The following is an 11,590-nucleotide window of genomic DNA, read 5'->3' as shown; positions in this document are numbered from 1 at the left end:
ACCATTTTGCCATTAACAATCATGCAAATGGAAATCGCACAAACGTCAATCGACGAATTACTGATTATATAGTACGAATGTCTTCACAAATGAGAAAGGACATCCCCATAGGCTTTACTGGCTAGAAGGAGCTCTGAATTCCCATCACTGAAACAATAGTTACAATAACGTTAATAAATAAAATATATTAAAAATATGTGACCCTGTCAACATTCTAAACTCAAAAGTCAGGATGTTGTTTGCAATACTTGTTGTGCAGGTTTTACTTAGCGTTAGTTTAATTCATTTCATTCGTTAAATTTATTTTTCTAGTACCTTTTGAAACACATACAATTGATATTTCATTACCAGTTAATAAATTTAAATCTTCCTCTGTGCGGATTCCTATAACACCTTGTTCCAGCCACTGAATGTAAATATATGGGATCTGTTATTATAAATAATAGCCTACAACGTAATCTCAAAACAGAAAAGACCCCGTAATATCATTTACTAGTTGCCTTGGTTGTTGGCCATGCCCCATTGCATATGTCGTAAAGGTCAGAATAATCATTTTGTTTTAGTTTAAGACCTAATATTACTTATTTAGCTTATTTGGGGGACAATCTTTCTGCCTATCTGATCCTCATTGTTTAATTGTTACCTGTAAATTTAATTTCAACATGTGGTTCAACATATGTAAATACACTTCAGCCGGCAGATTGCATAAATCAGCAGTCAATTTCAGAAATTTCTTAGACATATATATTAATTTGAGTGAAAAGATTCACATTAGAACATCCCTCACTTTTTGATAGCTTTTATTAGCCATACCTAATAAAAACTTTAAAATGGAGCAAAATACCCTTCAAATTTTATTTACTACAATATTTTATTCTGAATTTATTAATGTAAATCAAACTTACTTTTACCCTTTGAAGCTTGTAGAAGGAGCTCATCAAAAATACCATCATGCCTTTTTCCTCTCCCTCACCACCATATCTTTTAACCGTTGGAAACTTCTTAGCGAGAAATTATCAAATACCTGTTGATCAAAAAGATGAAAATGCTTTTAAAGGCTGTAGCATTTTCGCTCATGCAAGTCAATATCTAGGTTACCTCAGGAATGTCTATATGTCTGTATTGTTACCTTGTACATACCTGGGATCTTAATAAAAGTTTTGCTAAATGTTTTTGTCTCACACTGTCTAGACCCCAGTGTATGCTCTGTTCAACGAGGTCTGCAAACCATAGCTTCTCTTTTTCATTCTGAAAACAAATGAGTCAATAAAATGTAAATCAATTTTAGCATAAAATTTCCCAAACAGATATCTAGGAAGGCAGGCTGGCAGGCAGGGCAGGCAGGGCAGGCAGGGCAGGCAGGGCAGGCAGGGCAGGCAGGGCAGGCAGATACAGTACAATCAAATACAGACAACAGGAAATATGTAGATATAAGCCCACAAAATGAGGGGATTTGAATAAACAAACGAGCAATATTTTTTGAGAATAAAATGTTGAAGGAGGATGCAAATGTATACAGGGAGCTAAAGAAAATAAGCAAATTGAGGAATTCTGTAAGCCAGAGGAAGTGAAGGAATTTTGAACAGGTGCTTTTGGGAAAAAGGAAAAAGTTACGACAAACAAGCAGATTGTAATAATGATGACGATCAACACATCTATCATTATTTCACCACAGTTCTACCCATTCAATATTCACACTTATTACATATAGTACAGTGGCTTGATGAACCCAACAAAAATGACCGCTCGCCAACAGGATTGGCTTCATAGCTCAGTTGGTAGAGCATCGCACCGGTATCACGAAGGTCATGGGTTCGATTCCAGTTGAAGCTTGAAATCATTTTTTCAAGTCTTTCTTTACAGCGTTCGCTTAGATCGCTCATTCACTGTGATGATCAACAAATCTATCAGATTGTGAAAAAAGGACAAAAAGCAAAATTGCAATTCACAGAGCAAGCATGGGGTGACACCCCCACAGACATACTGTATATAGTTTCTGCATGATCAGTAAAGACATGTACAAAATTAATATTCATTACATAATATTATAAACTTTTGGCCTTAGGCAAGGATAACTACATTCATACCTGTAAATGACTTAATTCCACTGATAATGCACCACAATAGGCTTTTTCCAAGTGCTTTAATATATCTCCATAAGTTGCCTCCTCTAGCTTATCAACATGCATAAGACCTGAGATCAAACAAACATATTCTTGATACCCACTTTGATTATGAGGTAGAGCTCCTTCCACATACATGCACTCAGGGAAAGACAAGAGTATGTGAAGTGGAAATTAAAGGAGGAAATGGGATAGTGGAGATCTACATTATGCCAGACATCGCAACAGAGAAATCAATCAATAGATTTATATCAGTAAAATAAATTATATTACATGCTCCCGGGGGGGGGGGGGGCCTCCGGGAAAAAAGTATCGGGGATGCTCGTCGGAAATTTTCAAAAAGAACGGAAGTTCTAAAAGATACCGGAAGTGTTTAAAAATGGGCGTGGCTGAATGATTTTTAACCCCTAAGAGATACCACAACAAATAATATTAAATCAATATAAAAAGCGCCTAGGATAAGCCATAACAGTGTGCGCTTCCCTCCTTTTCGGACACCCTAAGAGATACCGGAAAATGCTTACTTTCAAAAATTCGCATTTAACACCCTAAAAGATACTAAATCGCGAATTTTTACCCCTAAAAGATACGACGAGCATTCCCAATACTTTTTTTCCCGGAGTCCCCCCCCAGGAGTATGTTTACATACTTTGATTGATAGTATTGCCTGATTTAATGTGACTGTTGTCATGATCATTGAGTAACAATTATGAAAACAGTGGTAATTTATAACTAGACATTTTCCAAATAATTATAAAATAAACACAATCATGAAATTGTCCATAAAACAATATATTGAAACTCATAATCAACAATTAGACCTGCAGCCCAAATGGCCTATGCATGAGTGAATATAGCCCATGAGGGTTATGTTATAATTTATATATGTTGTAGTAGTCATAGTAATACACCTACTGTACTATACCACTGCTACTAATGGCTACTATGACTACTACAACTACTTTGACTACTATTGTTATGGCTACTATGGTTACAATGGCTACTCAATTACTACGAGTCCAATTTGGCAGTCAGAGGAATTTTTTGAGTCTAATTATTTCTTGATTGGAAAGCATGAAATCCCATTACCTATTAATTATATAGCTGCCTGATTAATTCCATGTCAACAAGACCTGTCCAATTAAGAAAATAATTGGACAGTTACCTATATGGGATGAATGAGAAGCTGTATAATTAGCAGGTTAATTAATACTACTGCAATAATACTATCCACACATGCTTAGTACAGTTGAATCTTACCAGTTAACTTCACTTTTGAGTTGAGGTTAACATTGTGAAGTCCATAATGATCTAGGTTAAGCTCTGTCAGTTCACTCCTTTAATAAAATAAATATGAAAATAAAAAAGACTGAATTATGATAACAGGTCTGTAGATCAAATAGTTCCTTGTTGGTTGTTGTTAAATTCATAATAGTTTGTTTTATCAACCATAAATTTTAATAACTATAATCCGAGCTTTCGGCTTACTTGGCCATCCTCAGGGAAATGAAAAACGTTACAATTGACAAAGAAAATGCAATCAAACCATGGCATATGTGCGCACGCATAAATCAAACAAAATTGTGTGAGCTTAGAAAAAACAAAATAAATAAATAAATAAATAAAAATAAATAAATGATTATGATTTTGATTATGTAGATTATTAGTAATGTAAAAAAAAAAAAAAAAAATCTGCCGTTGATACAATAATGTATGTACAGTGCATTTGTATGTTGCCACATAATTATTTCAAGATTGAAACCTACTTTTGAAAAGGTTTGTAAAGGTTATTACAGTACATTGAAAAAAAACATGAATTAATTTACCCGACTGGAGCGACCATACACATCACATGTGACCTTTATACCCAATACAATTCTCTAAATAGTGTTCATACAATGGAACATTTCTTCAAATGAAAATCACTGCAATCCACTAAAATGAATATCATTCCTCATTTGCATGAAACACACTGACAGTCTGACTCTAAATGGTTTTGCTACAATACTGACTTAAAGAATTTCTAGATCCAGATTAAAACCATTAAAAAAAACCTCAAAAATGCCCAGGGGTTAATATTGTGCCCAAATGCTTGTAGAACATTATGTCAAGTAACCAACTTATTTACTATCATTGAATTTAAAATTACCTTTCATTATTTCTTCTCGCTACTGTATCAAGAGGATTAATGTTGGCCTTTTGGTGACCATGTTTTCTGTATGCTGTGATTAGCCTGAAGAGATTGGAATACTTGATTCTGTTGTGTATTATATCTACATCATCTGTTACAAATAATTATACAATATGTAATTAATATTTTATCACTGAAGACTAAGTGGATATCAGTGAATATTACTATAATTTTAGAATTAAACATAATAGAAAAAGTCAGGAAATTCAGGAAAATATATCATTGCTTCCCATTTAGTTATAATATGTTGCCCACTTTAACCAGTGAATATCATCTTATGATCACCCATAATTAATCAGTCATGCTCAACCAACCACAATCTAAAATTATACTAAGATATGTTGTATTATAAGTTTGATTGGGAGAGAGCCACCAAAATAATGAATATAAACCTTTATCATTTAATTCTGCAAAGAACGTGCATGATACGGGAAAAGATCATACATGAGATATGAGACTGTATCAGCACTGATCATCTGCTACTGATAAGGTACAATAGAGTTTAGAGAGAGATGGAGCGTTTCTTCACAGAATTCAATGATAAACAACTTATCAATATTGGCTCAGCATCTATGATACGGTTGTGCATTTTTACTTGTTACTTGTATTTTAAAATACAAAATACTCTGTAACTTGTAAAAATACATTTACACACAGCCGTATCACTGATGTTTAGCCGACTGATAACCTCTATGTATTGTGGGCTCACAATACCCCCTGTGATAGAAGATGTAAATATTTTTAAAATAAAATGATACATGTCAAAATAAACTTTGTTCAGAAACTTCATGAAATACAGTATGAGTGTTATTTCATTAAATGTCTGATGCGTTTTATGATAATTTTCTGACGTTTCCCATAATTTATGTTTGCCAATAATTCAAAATTGTAAAAAATATATACTGTACAGGAAACCCAACCATGTCAATTAATGCTGCTGAAATCTGATTTCAGATGTAATTAGATAATTGAAAGAAAAAATGGTTTTGAGGCTGAAAGCATTGCCTAGAGTTCAAGGGAGCTGGATTGTGTGGTTATGCTAAGAGGCGTATTGAAGTCCAGTGAAGGAATTTTTTAGTGATGAGTATTAATTTGACTGAACTAGATCAAGCAAAGCATTGACTGAGGGTTCTTCAGGGATGTGTGCTACATTTTTTTAGTAGGTGGGATACACTCAATTGAAGAATTGTTGTCAGGTTCAGAAACATAGAACATGAAAGCTGAGACAAATGGCACATGGGAAATGACATAATTATATTATAATTTATTCATTTGCACTGTCCATGCAGTCAGTTTAGAATGCCAAACGCGTTACTATTAAAAACAGTGGATGATGCCACGGGTTGCTGGTCACACATGCATCTAATTAACGTACTTCCCATGTGCCATTTCGGTCTCATACTGAAAGTTCTACGTTTCTGAACCCGACAACGATTCTTCAATTTTGAGTGTACTTCCCTACAATACTCACTCAATGTTGATGTAAATGAACTGAAACTTTACAGCTGATCCAAAGAGATGGATCCAAAGAAAAACGTAAGATACAAGTAGGAACATTTATTTTTACGATTTTTGAGTTATATTTTTAAGTAAATGTGCATATTTATAATGTTAGTCAAATACATGTACTGTACATTCTTAGTAAATCAAAACTAAAAGTGTGCCAATGGGCTACCCGTGAATCCGACAAGAGAGAAATGTTCTGATATCCTCAACCAACATGACAGTTATAACGCATAACATGCACAAGAATTTGATCTGAGCTTTGCACATTGAGGTTCATTCTACTCTGCCAATTTTTAAAATTTAATTGAATCAGTATTGAAGGTTAACTATTACTCAATAGTTGGCGAAAAAAGCAAAATCTTAAGCGGCCACCCTCCATTGATTATGAGTGGATCGAAGCCAGACAAGGTCAAGGTGTCCGCTCTCTTAAAAAAGACACATGTACCACTGTACTAGACCTAGTATCACCAACATATTTGACCAAGATTGTCAAAAAAAACCCTCTAATTAATCGAGGATTGAATATGAAATTCAACTTAATCTATCTCGATAAAAAGGTCGTTCAAATAAATGAGAAAAGTGGAACACAAAAACGTGTTATTTCATTTCTAGCACACTTCGTTTTATAATTTTAAGCTAGGGGAATATAATAAAGCTTAATCATCTTCGATCTTACCTCCAAACACAATTTTCTTTTTCGGACGATATCCATAACATCCACCACCAGCATGGTACGTGCATTTTGCCGTCCGAAATATCCTATGAAAGTTATTAGAACACTTCAGACTACCCACTCTTAACATCTTCCAATGCACATGTATTAGTCTGCGCTTGTCTGCGTTCAAATAAAAGTAATCTCGTACCCAGAGCCTGCGTTTCTTCTGGCCTGCGGCGAAGAACGAGGCCTCTGGGCACGAGATTAATTGGCCTCTGGCATATTCCATTTTTTGAGTCCAGGATTTCTAATAATAAAGAAAAGGTTCCCGATTTCTAATTTTTATTTTGATCGGAAGTAAACACAGAACTCTGTTTTAAAGAATGATTTTCATTCATTATATTTTTAAATGTAATAAAACTTCGTGCCGGAAAATTGCGCATGCGCCAAAAATGGACTTTTTTTCGCTGCAGGCCAGAAGAAACGCAGGATCTGGGTACGAGATTGAAATAAAAGATGAGTGATTGGAATAGTAGCATTCTCGCTAGCGTTGCTCTCTTGTCCACCCATAAGATGCGGATACAATAACACAGGGAGCCCATTCTGAGGTTGAGGGGGGAAATGATAAAATAGACATTGCAGTAGTGTCTATTGTTGGGCTGTCTTATAGGGGACGAAATACTGCAATGACAACTTGAAACATTTTTCCCTTCACCTCGGAATGGCGAGAGCCACACAATATATATTTTAAAGGATAGCTAAAAAAATAGCTATTTACTGAAAATGTCATTGATTCACATTTAGTGATATTCATTTTCATTAACCACTTATCACAAGTACCATTTACCATAGTTAATATTAACCATGCATTTACTAATGACATTATATTCAGATCATTATTTAACTTACAGGACGATCATGATGGATTCAAAGCAATATCAAACAATGAGGACTTCATCAGCAAAGAGAAAACAGTTTTTTTTTTTTTTTTTGACAAACTGATGCAAATTAGAATATTTTTTTTTGTTATGGATAGTTTAATAAGTGAGCAGGAAGTTTTATCAGGTTTAGACCCGATAAAACACAATCCGTGAGTTTATTGAACGGCATCAAAACGTCATGAATAATTGATGAGCATTCAGAGTCCTCATTCGTGCCATGCTCTTGTGCATGCTCTTTTGGTCCTTTATACATTTTCAAAATCTTTATATAAAGATATTCATGTTGAACTATTATCAGTCCAGTAAAGATCCATGCACGTGATGGGACTGAAGGACCTGATAGGTCTAAATGCACATTAATTATTCATGATGTTTTGAAATTATTATAACAATTGTATTGTAATAATCCATCAGATTATAATACGAAATATTTCAAAATAAATACTTTTATCATTTTCTAATCATCCATCATGACATTTTTGTCTGTACTGGCGGCCAGTGGTTTTATTAACTGTATATTGCCAGTAATTATAGTACTTTAAGTAAGTTGACTGACATCATTTTCTCTCCCACGTACAAGTTGAAGTGCTGCCTTACGTATGTCTTCGATTCGCCAACAATAGATGATTGGATTGAGTAGCCCATTGCACAGTACAAGCGTATTGGCCACTTTAAACATAATACGCACATCAAGAGACATATGTCCCACTACCAAAAAGGAGAAAAAAGCAAGCCCCATTGGCACATAGGAAAATAAAATTTATGATCCGATCACATAGAACAAAGTGTTGACGGATTTCTTGTATCTGGGCATGTTTATAGACTGTTGTAGTGATTGCTGTTGGGCATGTATCTGTTGGGAATGCTTGCGGATGACTTGAGAGATTTTCCAAATAAAAAATAAGTTTAAAAAAACTGCAACTGAAAAAATCGCAACCCCCAAGTATATTATGGCTTTGATGAAAAACAACATTTTGGAAATGCTTAAAAGAATGCCAAAGATCCACAAGAAGATTAGAAGCAGAGCATATCTTTGAACTGTTATAAGTTCTGGGTATCTCAGGTTGAAGTGTACAGCCATGAAGCGGTCCGCAGCGACCACCGTCAAAGTGAAGAAAGAAATAGAAGTTAGCATCCAAGCACTGGACTGGAACATTATCCCAACGACACAAAAAACTGGTTTATCCACCATATACTCAGCAACTATCGATACACATAAGCAGGGCTGCGAGAAAACACTTGCGCAAAGATCAGACAAGGCAAGACCGAGGATAAGTGTGTTTGAAGGTGTTCGTAGAGACGGCGTCTTCAGGATAGTGTAGATTACCACTGCGTTACTCACCGTCGCGAAGATAGCCACGACGATATTGAAGACAAAAATAACTAATAAAAATATGCCATAGTTTGGTGGGTTTTCAAGAAAATAAGGTTCAAATTCTGCACATATTGATGTTTTGTTCTCTACTGAGATGTCAATCATGCCTGGTCGAGCTTCGCTAGATATACTATCGAACTATAAGCTTTGATTTTCTCATAAACTCTACACGGCCTGTGGAACGTGTACTGCGCCCACCGTTTCTTTAAATCAGCACCTAGAAGGAAAATGACATTTAATAACATATAACATAAATATGCATGTGGGCGTAATCGAATTGAAGTCATCCTTCAAAGTAGAGCTTAATAACCCGGTTCACACCAACTAACCTTGTTTAGTCATTACTTTCTCTATCTCATGCACGACTTTCCTTGTTTGGCTGCCATTTTTAAACAGGATTAAAACTACCTTTTTGAGGTACTTTAGTTTATACAAGGTTTAAACTTTTTTTAGTCAGTTGCTGAGCGTGTTTGATTAAAGGTTTGGTGTGAACCGCGGAACATTATTATATGGAAACGCGCATTACACAGAACTTTTCATTAAATAACGTATTTATTTTTTTATTTATTCAGTAACAACTGGGTATATCATATCCATCAAGTTGACTTAATAACATGGGCATAACATAAGTAACACCTGTAACACCTCTACTTATATTTACCAGCCCTTCGTATGATTAATTGTTTTTTTTCCCATTTCACTCTTCGTCGCCAAATTTTTAAAGTATTGAAAATTAATTTGTTTCAGCATTAAAACTAAAAATAGCCAGTGTGTATAAAAGCATGTCTCTGTGTATCCTCGTGAACCCAGTAGTAAAAATGTCCTATATAATTTTCCTTTTTTTTTTTTTTTTTTGATAGTCATTTGTTTGTTACGTAGTATATTGGCAATTCTTCAGATGATGACTTTTTCAGTATATGCAAACATTAGCTCATTCATAGTAAAATCTAAAATGCTATTTAACAAAGACTTCTGAATAGATGAAGTCTACCTTTTTGACGCATATGAAACTTAATTTAAATTTCTCAGATTAAAAACTCCGAGTAGAAGGTGATATTGTATGAGCAACATTTTTGGTAGAGGGGTTCAGAATTTTTTTTCTTTTTCTTTTTAATATGATATTCTGTTTTTCTTATGGACGTCTTATAGTCTTCCATGTTTTCATACTGAAAAAATACTATATAAATCTCTCAAACCGACTCTTTATACACCTCTCTCAAACCCCTCAAACCGACCCTAACTAATTCAAACTGGTCAGAGGTGTGCTCCAGGGTCTTACATGAATTGTATAGTGGCTGCCAGAAGCTTCATTTCATTGCTGTCAGTAAAAATCCTTGAGCTCCGCCTTTGCTGTACTTGCGGTGGTAAATAGCGATAACAAATTTATCGGGTTTATACTGTGGCTTTGTTCCCTTAGATTAATTTTTCTTTGTGCATACAGAACAGCTACCTTGCACAAACTATATGTATTATGTCAATGTCTGCCAAGCCTCACCAATTGTGTTGGGGATGTATTCTTTTACAAAGCTTAGTTTCTCGTTTGAAAAAAAATAGAACAAGTTTGCTGGGGATGGGGGAGATTCAAACTAGGCATAAAATTACGAGCTGCTCTTTTTCAACAGGCCACTGCTTCTTATTTTCATCCATCTTGCAAACGTTTGGTTAAAAGAGTGACACTAAAGGGAAAAACTTGCACTGGTTAAGCGAGCAGGTGGATGCTTGCCACGGAAGGTAATTCCGCGTAAAATAAGCCCAGACTGACAGTATAAATATATATATTTTTAATAAAAGTCATAATGATTATACCAAAAAAAAAATTTTTTATCATCATATCCTTACAAATAGGGGTCAACGTACTTAACGTGTTCTTATTTTTGAAGTATGTTTTCCATGGATTATCGTTTTAATAGTCTTCCATCTTGCACCTAAATGAACGTTACTGAATGAACACAAACCCTGTACTGTGCCCCTATCCTTTTTTTTTTTAGAGTAAAGGGTGTAATAAATGTTTCACGGTTTTGTGTGTGAAGCATCAAGTCATGCTTTACTCACAATGGGCTTCATGTATTTTTTTAGGATGGATGTGGCATTACCGTCATTAATATTTCTTATTATATATACAGGTTATTTGTGCAAATATCATGTAGATATATATTTGACAAGCCTTTTGACATTCAATGTCTTTCTTCTATGTTATAATAACTGCTTCCAAACAAATTGAGTTAATGTTAACCCATTCATTGCACGTACATGCAAATCTAGTCCATAATGAAATACATGCAAGGATAGTAGATTTTATCATATGACCCGTATCTGCCCGTGCGCGCGCTCTTAAAAAAACCTTCGGGAATATGGCGTAAGCAGGGCCGTACAAATCCGTACGGCCCTGCTCGAAATTGCGACCATATTTATTTTATTTTTTTTCTTTTCGTGAGGGTCATATGTTAAAATGCTTATTGACTGAGTAAGGTCGGGCCGTACGAGAAAATATATTTGGTTCTCGCTCATTTGTACGGCATCACCTCGAGCCAAATATTTTCCCGTACGGCCCTCCCACTCAGTCAAAAAGTACATATTATCATAATTTTCCATGTTCGTTTCATAATTTCTGGTGTTCATCTTGACACAACTGGAATTCTCCTTTTTCTTTTACTTAAAAAAATATATCTGTGATCTCCTAACGAAACTTCCCCGGCCAAACCATAGCATCGCTTGTCACGTATGAGAAAAGAATAGGCTTCAGTACAAGGTAAATAACGTGTGCTGAATAAGCCTTTTCATAGTTTAAGAATCGATTCC

The 11,590-nt window shown here is 34.9% G+C and overlaps 1 pseudogene across 1 annotated transcript in view; it reads right to left on the bottom strand.

Annotated features, from left to right (window-relative positions):
- LOC148904704 (uncharacterized) overlaps nt 1-6,679 on the bottom strand; it is a 21,630-nt pseudogene extending 14,951 nt beyond the window's left edge. The window contains exons 1-7 of the transcript XR_016118758.1: nt 6,497-6,679; nt 4,273-4,405; nt 3,384-3,460; nt 2,088-2,194; nt 1,141-1,248; nt 974-1,024; nt 332-406 (exon numbers count right to left, since the gene is read on the bottom strand). The product of XR_016118758.1 is annotated as an uncharacterized LOC148904704 (transcript). The remainder of the gene's footprint in view (nt 1-331; nt 407-973; nt 1,025-1,140; nt 1,249-2,087; nt 2,195-3,383; nt 3,461-4,272; nt 4,406-6,496) is intronic.
- Between the last annotated feature and the right edge of the window lie 4,911 nt (nt 6,680-11,590).

This window comes from Actinia tenebrosa, unplaced genomic scaffold (assembly GCF_029948245.1).
Source record: "Actinia tenebrosa isolate PJP-AT-01 unplaced genomic scaffold, QUT_ActTen_1.0 PGA_scaffold9__36_contigs__length_13948895, whole genome shotgun sequence".
Taxonomy (NCBI): Eukaryota; Metazoa; Cnidaria; class Anthozoa; order Actiniaria; family Actiniidae; genus Actinia; species Actinia tenebrosa.
The sequence above is the reverse complement of the archived record's forward strand: the minus strand, read 5'-3'. Positions and strand labels throughout refer to the sequence as shown.